Source organism: Aedes albopictus, chromosome 2 (assembly GCF_035046485.1).
Source record: "Aedes albopictus strain Foshan chromosome 2, AalbF5, whole genome shotgun sequence".
Classification (NCBI taxonomy): Eukaryota; Metazoa; Arthropoda; class Insecta; order Diptera; family Culicidae; genus Aedes; species Aedes albopictus.
Genome location: NC_085137.1, coordinates 144360748 through 144375602, shown reverse-complemented (window position 1 = coordinate 144375602; position 14855 = coordinate 144360748).

The window sequence follows — 14855 nt, the reverse complement described above, 5'->3', positions numbered from 1 at the left end:
GCATCCTTCATTATCAAAGGTACCGTAATCCGGGGTAACATTGATCAGAATTTCCGATCTTTCTTGAATAATTCTCTTGTTAAAGCAAACGTTACATGTTTTATATTTTTAAAACAAGTACTGGCCCTCTGAGTATGTGTTAAGCTACTCGAAAAACTATTGTAAAACTTTTAAACATGTTTAAATAGGCTTTTTAATCTAATTTTTGATTTTGTTGATGTGGGGTAACATTGATCATGCCAGAGATCAATGTTCGTTTGTGTTGAAAATACCCTTACTTACTAAATTCGAGGTCGCTGATTTCGAATATGTTGTCCAAATTCCTACAAGTTATGTACTTTTTAAGTTATTTAAAGAATAAAATCCTCTAAACTGCGAATAACGCCTAAAGGTAGGCAATAGCTTAAGAAATTTAACGACTTCTTTCAAAAATCGTATATTTTATTGAAAAAGCGCACTTTCATTAAAGTTTCATTTATTTAATCCAACTCCTGGATATCATATGAAAGTAATACAGTGATTTCGAACCTCATATTGTATCTAGTATTCATGCCAAGCATGAATGTTTGACAATGTATCTCATTCTGTTACGAAACACAGTTTTGAAAAAATAGATTTATTTCAATGTTTATGTAATTCAATTTTCATGAATTACATGTCATTTATAGCTAAATAATTGCAGATTACGATATACCATTCGAAAGCAGAAACCGATTCATTGTAAAATGCTTGTTTGTACATTTCATGAGGTCGGTCAAGCCGATCAATGTTACCCCGCTGATCAATGATACCCCGTATTACGGTATCTCGTTTAACGGTAAAAGAGAATACCAGAGCGAATGGCACCTGGAATGGAACTGATTTTCTATTTCTTGACGCTCCATAAAGTAAGAGTCGTTACAGAATTGCAATCAGAAGAACACGTGGTCCCTTGTGCTGCAAAAATTATACAACTTAACAGAAGGGAAGTAATATTACAGCAAAAGTATTCTTCCTTTCGGAAGGAAGTCATTCTTAAGTATTCTGTGTGCGTATCGCCGTCGTATCGAAAAAGAACCAACGAACAAATGAACGGAGAAAGTTTTCCTGTGGCAAAGCCACAGCACAACAAGGCTCATACATTTAATTTTAATGTGCGTTTGCGTGGACTGGGAAATTACTTTTAACTTTTAGTAATGCTGCGTTTTTTTATGCTTTTTCAATACAGCTCAAAGTCTTCTAAGGGCCCCTCTCTAGTAAGTGGAAGATGGGATTTTTATGGCTGCTCACTTCACCGAAATCAGATTCACGGTGGGAAAATAAAAGAAAACGTCATTGCAATGAATCTTATCAGTACAGATAAATTAATTTAAGTTTGAAAATGTAGATATTGAGAGTACATGCAGTAATAGTAGGGTAAGTGTACCACTTATGGCTATAGTACCAATTATTCGTCATAGTTGATTTTCACCCTTTAACGATGTAAATCAACAATAAAAAAAATGCGAACAACAGATCACGTTCACAAAAGATGGTTGTCATTTAAACTCCACATTTTGTTCAAATTTTGGTAGAAATAAATCATTTTCCTTAAAATGTCGGCTTCCTTGCTCCCTTTTTCGCCATAGTGTACCAATTATGGCTAAATCCATAAGAAATAGTGCGAAAAGGAACCGAAGTTAAAAAATGTAGCCATAACTGGCACAGGGTTCCTATCATTAGCACACGCTATAATAAATACTAAAAGTAGTTTTGGCTCCGTTTCTATATTTTTCCTGTAAAGTATGGAAACTAAACTATCTTTTAACATATTGATGACATTCGTTGGTCTTCTTGTTATTTTTGTACAAATAGTTTTCCTTAGGTAGTGCCATAATTGGTACAGGCACCCTAATACTACTAGGTATACATCTCATTTGAACCGTCACTTTAGTATCAAGACAAGATAAATCTAGCCATCAAAAATCCCACTGTGCAGTAACTTTCTTTTGTTCAAGTCACTAAGATGACCATAAAAAAGAAAGCCTCTGCGAAAAGAAGCGAACCTCAGGTGCCTCCGAAGCGAGTGAAAAACAGCAACAACGCTGACTGTGTGATTATTAAAAAGTACGGATCTCAGGCTTCTCGGTTTGGTTGGTCGTAAAAATTTTCGAGGGGTGAAATTGAGAAATAACCTACATAAGAACGCCACCAAAGTGCCGCCGCCGCTGCTGCCACACCATTCTGCGGAAATTGATGACATTTCATTATTCACGGTTATTACACGCGGCAAGTGGCCGCGTTTCTTCGCGCCAGTTTTTCGCGCTTATAAAAGTGCTTTCAACGTAATTTATTTTATTGAATAACCATAAAATTATTCCATCGGTGGCGCAGCGCGCAGTCAGTGGTGCGGTGTGTCAGAACGAGGGAAAAGTCTTTTCCTCGCCGTGGCGTTGGAATTTGCAGCACATATCCACTAATTGCTTTGTAACCGAACGTAATTGGATTTTTCCATCACGCACCACCGGTCTAGCGGAAAATTCTAATATTCAAATTAGAATAATCCTCCGTTCGCCTGGCTACTAGCTGGATGGGATGGGAGAAAGGAAAATTGACCAGATAACGACAATTGCACAAACAACTCCGGGCTGCGATGCAGTTAGCACAAGTTGTTCCATAGAAAATTTATAAAAAAAATAAATATGTTTTCCAAAGGGAAGTAGTTCTTAGATCGTCTTAAAAATCCCTTAATAGAAATTCATCTAATAATCCTTCGTCATCGTTTTGTGCCAATTTTGAAGATAGGTCAGAGCTTCTGAATGCACGAATTGTTCGTGTAGCAACTCTGCATGTCTGTCCTTCGACTAATCTACCAGTAGAATATTTCGTTCATTCACTTTTACGTTCTCCTCGGTAGGTAAACTCCCGGCGCGGCACAATTCTTCCGCCGTGCCATCATTACCAACGACCAATTTCAGTTGTCGCGCACATTTCCCGGTAGATTTGCTTCGCGCGAGGCTCAGCACTGACGACGACAATGACACTGCTGCCAACTTTCATTCGTTCCGGTCCATTTTCCTCATTTTCGTACCCATCCAGCCCAGAGCGGGTGTCAATAGTAACAACTACAGAATTGCCATTTTAGTTGGTCGGATGCTCAACTGATGGCGCGATGGCTGCTTGCTAACAATGAGCATTGGTGGTGGTTGGGGGTGGTGAGAATGGGAAGCGAACGGAAGGAAAACTGGCAGAAATGGCGAAAAAACGGGAAAGATTTTCACACAACACAAAAGATTTCCAATTAGGGATAACAATTTGCATTTTGCATTTGGCTGTCTTCTTCTGGCTCCGCGGATTTTCGTGTAGTCATCGTCGAGCCAAACTGCGGCGTGGGCGACGCTGTCGTTGTGCAATGTGCATTTACCATCCGGGTACATACAATACCGACAAGTCCTGAAGCAGCTAAGCGAGAATTTTTGTTCGTGGGAATTTGGTTCACTCTTCCTTGTATTGGAACCATTTTGGCCGATGGCTGGAATTTGCAGTAGTATTGTTCAAAAACATTTTCTGGGCTACAAAATTATCTCTTTTTCAGCTTAACCATTTCAATATTTTCATATGGATTATATGAACCCTTAAATCCGATGCAAATGATGCATTTCATTATTACAAACCATATTGTGGTATTATATTGTTTGAACATCGATCCGCATTCAATCTCAACATCCTTGATCTTGTTGAAACTTCTGGCTGATTATGTTCATCGAGCTACTCATCCCTAGCAACAACAAATACTCGTAAAATCCGGTGCACTACTCTGCTGAATAGAAGCCGCGCCAGTAGCCCATCGGCAAGAAAAAGTTGGTTTTCTGAACACGGGATATAACCAGAGTAGTCAGAAGAACATGCAGCAGTTTTTTCTGAGTCTTTTTCCTAGCACCAGTGAAATTCTCATGACAACTACATATAGTCAGACGCTAACTGTGTTCCACTTCACTTCTGACAGCGGGGCAATGGAACGGGCACCAAAAAGGAAGAAATCTGAATAATCCAACTATGTAGGTGTTTTTTTCCTATAATCTGGAATAATATGTGGGTGTTTTTTCCAGACTCTTTTAATAAAGGGATAAGAAAAATCGTCAAATGGAACTTATTTCTGTCAAATGCAATTTTTTGTAAAAGCTGCGAGCCGGCCTACATCATATAAGACTTTGTGTTGGCTGATTTGCCCATCGTATCCTTCCAGCTTTTGCCACCTTTTAGATGCTAGGTTCGTCGTAGAGTGTAGCGAGCTCGTGGTTCATTCTTTGATGCCAAATACTTAGCAGGACTTTGTATAAGAGTTTTGTGCTACCTCTTTCAGACACTAGTACTACGGATGTTCAGCACTGTTACGCATAAAACTAAACTTCACTGGTTGGATAATAACCCTACGCGGAATAGTGTATCGCACGTGGCTTTAAACACTCGATTTTTGATAGGGTACTGAGCCTAACATCTAGACTCGATTCCGGTATCGCAGTTAGCGGACGCCAGCTGTACCAAAAAGTATTCATGTGTCAATGCTTCTAGATCTCGAAGATCAATACTAATCGGAGTGAGATCTGCTACCATCTCTATGTGAACCGCCTTCACTACTAGGCAGACGAACTCGCACAAGTAGCATTTGATTGGTGCTGCCTCACGAGATGCTTGACGAACGTCGAACGGTCCACAGTAGTCAACTCCGACGCGAAGCAAAACAGGAGCAGGAGTCACTCGTTCCATCGGTAGGTCCCCCATCAACTGCTCGTGGTCTTGTGGACGAGCTCGACAGCAGGTCACACATTCGTACACTACCTTCCGTGTGGACTTTCTTCTGGATAGCGGCCAGAATCTCTCCTTCCAGAACAGCATCAGCTGCGCTCCTCCGTGGATCGATGGCTGTCCAGCACAATCAGAGCGGCACTGGAGAATGACGAGGTCTTCCGTCAACGCGTAGTCCATCTAGTACTGGATTTCACTCCCCTTTTCGCTGTTAAATCTGACAAATCCACAAGGAAGGACTGCGACTGTGCCAGCTTCACTAATGTGATCAGAGCATTTTCATGTTCTTTCACGATCAGGACTCCACTTCGTCTGTAGGCTCGATTTCTAGTTCTGCAGTTGTTGGAAAAACGAAGTATCCAGGCAGTTCATCGAACTAGCTTCAGCAATGACGAATAGCGGGTGAAGATTTTACTGGGCCTGCTACTGTCTCATAGATGTGCGCCAATAGCAATGCCAAAGACGCCTCTAGTCTGGGTATCGACTGTATTTTCTGCTTCCTGCTCAAGTCTTCCAATGGAGCTACCTTAGAGGAATTAGCCATTACCAACCGAACTGTAGCCTTCCCGTCTTGTGATACGTAGGAATATTGCTGCTTCGTACGCCTTTTCTGAGACGTCACAGAATCCGTGTTGTTTGCAGCGGGGTACAGAAATTGCATCGATTCGATCCAAGTTCGTTTTGAACTCAAGCCACTGTCATTGCAGTTCAGCGTTCAACGGTTCATCCTAAATATACCTCCATTACCAAACTTCAAGGAGAAACAGCTTCACCCGCACGATAACTGGCAATACTAAACCATACGGATCGAATTAATGTGTGGGATTCGACAGTAAGATACACTGTGTTACTGGAAGCTTCGGGCTCCAGCGTGGTGTTTTGAACCAGTACAAATCTGTTGCCGAGTCCCAGGTTTGGCCGAGGGTCTTTGCTGTAGCTGTCGTTTCAATATCCAGCAGCTCTCGTTCGTCACGCAGATGACGTTGAATGCCCTTCAAAATCGCCGGTTGATTGTAATGCCACTTTCAAAGGTTGAAACCAGAAGAATCAAGCAGCGACAGGATATCCTTACTCGCACAGCCGTATTGCTTCCATCACAAATTTCGTTCCTTATTGACCTTGACTGCGGCTGGGTTCGTCTGCTCTCCCTCCTCTGCGCAATTCTTTTAGCTCCGTGTTGCCAGATATGGTGCAACAGAAGTACCTTAGGACACGGTCGTCAGCTGATGCGTTCGGAGCGGCTCATCTATGGACTCTCGCCAAAAGCCTCTGCAACGGTTGATCCTCTTCAACTACTTTGATCAGTCATGTAACGCCTCCGTAACGTGTCTGAAATCCGCCAAAAATGCTCTGAAGCTCTTTGGAATGCCTCCAAAATCCACCTAAAGCCCCAAGAAACCCCATGTAACGCACCTCAGACCCTCCGAAACCCCAGAAAACGCCATGTAACGTCTCCGAAACGTTTCTGAAATCCGCCGAAAATGCTCTGAAGCTTCTTGGAATGCCTCCAAAATCCACCTAGAGCCCCTAGAAACCCCATGTAACGCACTTCGGACCCTCCGAAACCCAAGAAAACGCCATGTAACGTCTCCGTAACGTTTCTGAAATCCGCCAAAAATGCTCTGAAGCTCCAACATCCCCCTTAGACCCCCAGAAACCCCATGTAACGCACCCCAGACCTTCCGAATCCCCCGAAAACGTCATGTAAAGCTTCCGTAACGTTTCTGAAACCCGCTGAAAATGCTCGGAAGCTCCTTGAAATGCCTCCGAAATCCCCCCAAAACCCCCAGAAACTCCATGTAACGCACTTTAAACCCTCCGAAACCCTCAAAAATCTCATTTAACGCCTCCGTAACGTTTCTGAAATCTGTTGAAAATGCTCTAAAGCTTCTTGGAATGCCTCTGAAATCTCCCTTAAACCCCCTCGGACCCCATGTAACGCACATGTGACTCTCCGAAACCCCCGAAACGCCATGTAACGCCTTCGTAATGACTTTGAAATTTGCCGAAAATCCTCTGAAACTTCTTTAAAAACCTCCGAAATCTCCCTAAACTATCCCCCTTCTCCCTCAGACCCAAGTAACGCCCTTGATACCCTCTAGCACGAATTATCCGCATTTTTCTTTCGCAGTTTTCGGAACTGCCCGAAAACACATACAAAGTAAAAAATCACGTATATTCAACAAGTTTTTGTCTTCATTGTGTTTAGGAATAACGGTGGCATCATTTATAGAATGTTTGTTTCCGTTGACAAATCAATTTTCTTTGATATAGAAAGGTATCTACTAGCGAGAAACTTTATCATTTGGTACCATTTTGAGATGCCTAAGTAGGCCATGGCATATTTAACGGTTATGTACTAGTTTATACGGGCATAATACACAATCAAACGCACGGCACATTTTCTATATCATTTAGAAGGTGATACATTCCGCAAAACATGCCGATTTTGTTTTTCAATGATGTTGTTCAAATCGTTCAAAGACATGAATAAAACGTTCTAGTAGTCCCTATCATTTTGATCAACATATAGGACGATAAAAATGAAGTCACTTGTTTACGTCCAAAACTGTTGTTTATCGATGATAGCCTACCTTACCTTATTGTATGCCGTGTATGTGTTATGGTTATCAAATTGTTCTAACCATGGATAACATTACGTTAACTCACTGGTTCATCTCATCCCGCCCGTTTCAATTTGCCTCGGTGTATCTTATTTTCGGTGTTGATAAGATAGTTCAAATCAGTAGATGTAAAAAAAGACATGCCCTGCTTTTCAGAATGTCTTAAATTGGAACTTAGTATCTAAAAATTGGAATTCTTACGTAACATGTTCGTAATCGCGATTTGAATTTTGTATGGATCAACGTATTCGCTTTTATTCACTTTGCCACTATTCACTTTGCCCACTTTGCCTGGGCTGTTTCACTGGTTCAGGACTCATACGTCTTCATGTAGAAAAATAATTGAGAATAACGACAGGAAAGTAAGATAAACGCGAAAATATGACTCAACATTTTGTGGAGAATATCTTTAAAAAAATCAATAGGCAGTACGAAACTTGTCAAGAGAAGCGATTGAATAACAAAAAAAATCAATTAATGATGTCAGCATAATTCCATAACACAATCAAGACAAAAACTTGTTGAGCATACGTGATTTTTTACTTTGTATGTGTTTTTGGGAAGTTCTTATGTGATATTTTTAGAAAAATACCTACAAATTCAAATTTCACCAAATAGTAAATTGTGAATAACTCTTAAACGGATAGAAAAAACGCCATGATGTCTTCGGCAAAGTTTTTCTTCATAATATTTCCTATCTTTTTATGGAAATTGTTTTGAATTAGCTTTAGATTCAGATGCTTTTTATGATGGGTAAAATGCACAGTTTATCAAAAAATGACAAATTTTAGTAAATTCAAAAATTTAGTATCAAAAATTTACCTGCAAAACATGTCGTAAATTATTTTTCCCAGGTAGTTTGGATCTATATCAAGTTTTAAAAAATATAAAAATAGTGGGTATTGCCAATTTTTGTACGGTAAAAAATATTTGTATGAAATTTATTACGAAAAAGGGTCAGTTTTCAAAAATATCGCCGGGGCGACCTCTAAACGTCATATCTGAAAGTTGCCGTCATACAAAAGATTATTTTTTACACCCTTAGCTATCATTTGCAGGGTGAGCCCCCAAGCTTTTTGACCATGTCCAATTTTGGGACAACCTAACCTCCATTCACCGGTAGGTTTTCATGGAACCGCTTGAAGTTCAGTCGCTGAGACAGGTTCACCGTGATTATACATATCTGTGAACCGTTATCCTGCAACGCACGAACGAAGACTGGGTTGCCGAAGCGATCGGTGAGCTTCGCGAGTGCGGTTGACAGAAGTGTAGTAGTTCGCTGACTTCAAGTGTTGTGTGTAGTACCGATGTGGTGAGAAGTAGTCGGTGTTTCGTAGGAAGTGACTGACGTGTATGCGGTTGAAAAGTATTTTGGGCAGGAGGTGATTCAGACTGAGGACGAGATTGCGTTTGAGCGTTTGCATTCGTGTTCGCGGCTAGAGGCCTGTTCGGAATTCGGAATCGGATTCTGAGGGTTAGAAGTGGGTGGAACATACGGATGCAACAGGTGATAATGACGTTATCCGCACTTTGAGCACGTTCGTCTGGAACAATCTGCCACGATGGGCAATTCAAACAAAGTCCAAGTCTTCGTATCGCCAGTGTTCTATCCACCACTGATCTTGCTGAAAAGACGACACTGTTTAATGCTATGCTGTCCACCGTTCCAGGTCTGAAAACTGCGGATAGCTGATGGCATTAGGGTGTAAACTGCTGAGTACTTTTTTTTATCTGTTTTAACGAGATTTTTAGCCCTTGGCTAGTTCATCTCGGGACCCACGCTTTACTTCCCTTCCGAAGGAAGAACTCACATTTTGCGAGTTTGTCGGGAGTGGGATTCGATCCAAGGTCCTCGGCGTAATAGTCAAGTGTTCTAACCATCACACCAGGTCCGCTCTAGCTGAGTACTTGAACGGACATTTTTGCTCGAATCCACTTCGTGTTGAAGTAGACTACAGAATCGCGCAATACTTATCCAAGAAGTCTAGCAAGGGGGATATCCTTGGACCCATGATGAGTCCCACATTGGCGGAGCATAACGGTATCTAGCTTCCGCGATAGTATGAACGCCTGGTGTTTTCACGAAGCTTCTCCAACTGTTGTAGATTGACACTAAAAGTCGTCGGGACAATGTTGAGGGCTTCAAAAGACTCTGACTTCATGACGGAAATTGTGGATAAAATTGATCCAATCCTCCTGCCTGCAGCTTTTCCGAAAAGGACGGTAGCTTCAGGTTCGGGTATGTACTTCAACCGCGATGGCTAAATACCTCCGGCCGCAGGTTGACGCTGCAAAACTCCTAGCTCACAAGTAACATTTTGATGGCTATATAGTCTTGTAGAGGTTTTATCCCTTTTTATGCATTATACCTATTATTTTGGTTGCATGATGGTTCTAAGAATCTCTTCTAGAATATTGGACTTGAAAATGTTGCTTCGGCTGGGTTCTGACTTCTGGGTCATTTTGCAGACAGTGCTGACTTCGGTCGAAAGTACGAATTCTTGAAATTCTGGTAGGTACGAACACTGTCAGTGCGAGTAGGAATGGTTTTCACACTTAGCACCTTCATCGTCACCAGCACTTTCATAATCCTTACCAGTTTCCTCTAAAAGCCCATCAATCTTCATTCTCACTACCAGGCCCGGATTAAGGATTGTGGGGGCCCGGGGCCCGAGCGGATGTGGAGGCCCTTCTGAGAGATGACCAAAAATGTTTTTCCTTATTTTCGAACAGTCCTTCAGCAATATGAAAAATATAGCTAATGTTAGCAAGCAAAAAAGGTTTTTGTGGGGGCCCCAAAAATGTGGGGGCCCGGGGCCCGGGCCCCCCCGGCTCCCCCCTTAGATCCGGCCCTGCTCACTGCACAGAATTGGTTTAAAAGCTCATATTATTTGAGTAGCTTCAATCTGTTCTAGACGCAACAAGCATTATTGTCTCAAACAGTCAGAACAAACTCGAAAGCATAACATGAATAAGTAATTCCATCTAAGATTACCCCAGTGACTTTTTTCTGGGATTTTTTTTCCGTGGTATCTCCAGAAATTTATTCTAGGATTTCCCAAGGAGCTCCATTTGGGATCCTTAGTGAAGGGACGTTCCTCTAGGATCGTTGCAGACGATTCTTCTGGGATTATTCTGGGATTTCTCCATGAACTCCTTTTAGGATTTGTGACCTCAAGAGATTCATTCTTATGATTATGAAATTATGATTATGAAATATATTTATTTTTTTTCTATGGTTTCCAGAAGGAATTCCTGAAAAATGGAATGCCGGATGAAACTATTGGAGGAAACCCGGAAGGAACTCCGAGAAAAATTCCACACAAAGCTGCTGCAGGAATTACTTATAAAGTTGTTCGAGGAAATCCTCATGAAATTCATGTAGGAACTTCATATGGAATTCTTAGAGTAAATCCTGAAGAAATATTATGAAAAACTCCTACAGGAATTCCTTCTGACAGAAATTCAGAATAAACTTGCGGAAGAACTCCAGAAAGATCTGTAGGAATTCTAGACGGAACTTTTTTTAAACAAAATTGCAGCCCCTTTCAGTAAGTGCAAATGCACGAGAAATGAAAAAAAAAAACCTAAAATAGAACAAAACGACTCCCCCCATCGGGAGCTGCAAAATGCAGAATCGCCTTCGCTACATTTCCTTCAATGGGAAAAATGGAAATTTTCGCTCACTTTTCGATGTCCGTTTGTTCGGTTTAGGTAGGTAGGTAGTTACCAGCACTGCTGCCTGGCTTTCTGTCCGGCCATGCAAATGCAATTCCGAAAATAAAATCCCTCGGAATGTTTCACGTTCGGACGAGCACATGGCATTGGGCGCGGGAAAACAAAATAGGCAGATGAGGAGGGCAAAAAAAAGAAATATCAGAATAAGGACACTCAATGGAGCTCGTCGTCGTTTGGGAAATGCAGTGACACATTTGTTCGACTGTGCATTTGCAATGAATGCATGCGCCGGTTGGAATGGTGACTGCCTCTTTCGTTGCCTTTGGGTGGCGTTGCTGGACGTTTAAATATGCAAAGTGGTTTCATGTCCGGATTTTTATGGTGGTTTGCAGAATGGTCATTGGCCGATACGAAACATCCGTTTATTTCCTCATACTAGGCTCAACTACAATATCTATTCCAATATCATCGCTTCAAGCACATCAGCTAGCATTGAAAATTTGCCCTATCGCCCACGGCTATACCATTAGCCAAATCCAAAGTCATGCAATGACCCTCAATTTGATGCTTTCACGGTAATTCATTTCCTCGGTGCGTCCATTTATCCGCCCGAAATCGAGCGTTTTCTTCCTTTCATCCCGGCGCACAGTTCCAAGAATTATTCCATTTCGAAGCCAGGTCGAAGCGGCCGGTCATGCAATGCATTCAACGCTGCCGTTCATAACTAGGGTGCCTGTACCAATTATGGCACTACCTAAGGAAAACTATTTGTACAAAAATAATGAGAAGACCAACGAATGTCAACAATATGTTAAAAGATAGCTTAGTTTCCCTACTTTACAGGAAAAATATAGAAACAGAGCCAACACTTTTTTTAGTATTTATTACAGCGTGTGCCAATGATAGGAACCCTGTACCAGTTATGGCTACATTTTTTAACTTCGGTTCCTTTTCGCACTATTTGCATGCATTCCTTATGGGATTAGCCATAAATGGTACACTATGGCGATATTAGGTGCAAGGAAGACGAAGTTTTAAGGAAAATGATTCATTTCTACCATAATTTGAGCAAAATGTGGAGTTTAAATGAGTGCAACAATCTTTTGTGAACGTCATCCGTTGTGCACATTTTTTTTATTGTTGATTTACATCGTTAAAGGGTGAAAATCAACTATGGCGAATAATTGGTACTATAGCCATAATTGGTACACTTACCCTACTGGCTGTTCGCACCAAGTAAGATTCTGCGCTGGCACTGACCAAACCAACCAAAGAGTGGTCCTTGAATGTGTATCGCGCAAAGCCCATCCAAAATGCCATTCATTTCGAAGCTTCACATTTCGATTTCGGTGAAATATATTGCCATCACTAACCGGTACGGCAGGGCACAGTAAAAAATAGCAGAAAATGTTTGCTCTGAATAAGCCATATGTTCACTGGTTTGGCAAATAGTGTAGAGAGATTTTGAAGCAGAATAACGCAATCCGGGCGGTCGTACTGCAGCATGGAACCCGGCAGAACGTGGAACGTTTCGAACGGAAGTTGAAGCAGCAGATCCACTCCTTGCAAGGGAGAAACTTTATTTTGAACTAAAAGTTTGAAAGGAGAAAGTGATTTTCTAGAGAAGACACTTCGCCTGGTAAATGTGGAGAGTGGTGAAATGGATTTGCTGTTCCGTTCCCAAAAATCACGGAAGTTCTACCAAAAGCTCAACGCATCCCGAGACGGCTTCGTGCCGCCTGCTGGAACATGAACATGACATTCTAGAAAGTTTTCTTTAAGTAAGTGCTCATAAAATTTTCCGTGTAGCTTTAGGAATTTTCGAAACTGGTAATCGGAATTTCTCAGAAATTCCTCTTGCAATTTCGAAAGGGATTCCTTAACAAAATTCCTTCAAGAATTGTAAAATAAGTTCATGCCTGCACTCCTTCATGTATCCCTCAAACATATCTGAAAATTTTTCTTTGGGATTTTCTGAAAGTTTTCCAAGATTCTTCTTGAGAAATTCTTCTAGGAATTTCTTCAGATGTGTCTGCAAGATTTCCTACAAAATATGCAATTCCAGGAGATTTTTTTCACAAAGGTTTGAAGAATATTTCAAAGATTCTCCCAGAAATTCTTTTAAGGTTATCCTTTAGAAATTCAAGAATTTGTCCTTGAATCAGTCACTGTAAAAGACCAGAGAATCGACCAACGATCAGGAGAAGATCACGGACTTGCTCTGCTCTGCTCTGCTCCTGCTCTACTCCTGCTCCTGCTCTGGCTCCTGCTCTGGCTCCTGCTCTGGCTCCTGCTCTGGCTCCTGCTCTGGCTCCTGCTTTGGCTCCTGCTCTGGCTCCTGCTCTGGCTCCTGCTCTGGCTCCTGCTCTGGTTCCTACTCTGCTCCTGCTCTGCTCCTGCTCTGCCCCTGCTCTGCTCCTGCTCTGCTCTGTTTATAAAAATTCCTTGAGAGGTGTCTCCAGGAGCTTTTCAAAGATTCCTTCGAAAAATCTTCCTTTGTCTGCAATTTCTGCAGACACAGATTCCTTGAGGATTCCTCCAAGGATTTATGCAAGATTTTTTAGAAATGTCTGTAAGTAATGTAAGTATCTAAAGGAGTTTCTTCAGGTATTCTTCAAGATATTATCTAGGCATGCATACAAGAACTGCTACAGAGATAACTTCAAAAATTACAAAAGAAAATTTTGTCAAGGAGTGGCTTGAGTTTCAAAACATAGAATAGAAGAAATGTCTTTATTAAAGAAATTTTCAGCACGTGGCTACAGTATACAGTTTTAAGGGATTTCCCAAAACAATTCTCCGGAGATTTTTTTTTAATTGCACAGTGAAATTTAAAAAAAAAAAATTCAAATCCCTGGTGGAATATCTGAACAAATTCTGCAGCGAACTTTAAATTAAATCGCAGGATGGTTGATTTGGATGGATTTTCATTAGCAATCGTGGAATGCATTTCTGCAGGAATCACTGAAGGCATTTCCCAAGAAATGCCAAGGGCTGAAAGTCTCTTAAATAAAGACAAATCAATTAATCCCAAGGAATTGCAGAAACCTCTGGAGGATTTTTTAAAGAAATATCAACAAATTTAAACTATCTGTAAACTTCCATGGAAGAACTTTTGCAGACATCCGTTATTGAAAGTTCTGGAAAAAGGGAGATTAAAAAAAAGGAAAATTTAAAAAGAAATTAAAAAAAATCTCAAAACTTCCATGGTAGAACTATTGAGGAAATACTTTCTGAAATTTCTGAAATAAAATCAAAACTTTTGTAGAAATCCCTGAAAATAAAAATATTTCCATAAAAAATCCAATTCAATTTCTGAAGGAATTTCTGAAGAAGTTTCTGAAGAAATCTTATTAGAATCCCTTTCAAATTTTTAAGAAGCACTTTTGAATGAATCTCTGGAAAAATCTTATGGAAATTATTGAATTTCCAGAAACTCTGCAGAAATTTCTCGAGAAACCCTGTGTGAAATTCCTAGAAAAGTTTATTGACGAATTTTAGGAAAAAAACGCTTGGAGAAAGTATTACAGCTGCAACCTGTGGACGATTTTATGAAAAAAAGATCTGTAGAAATATTCAAAGAAACACTCCGTAAGCGTATTTGAGGATCCCTAGAAAAAAAAAACATTTGAGATTCATATTTCTGTAGGAATTCCTAGGAAACGTTTTTGAAAAAATGTCTTAAAGATCCGTGGAGAAATTCTATGAGTTATCCCTAAAGAAAATGCTGGAAAAAATTTCTGGGAAAATACATGGACAAATATCTGGAAGAAATCCTGAAGAAATGAA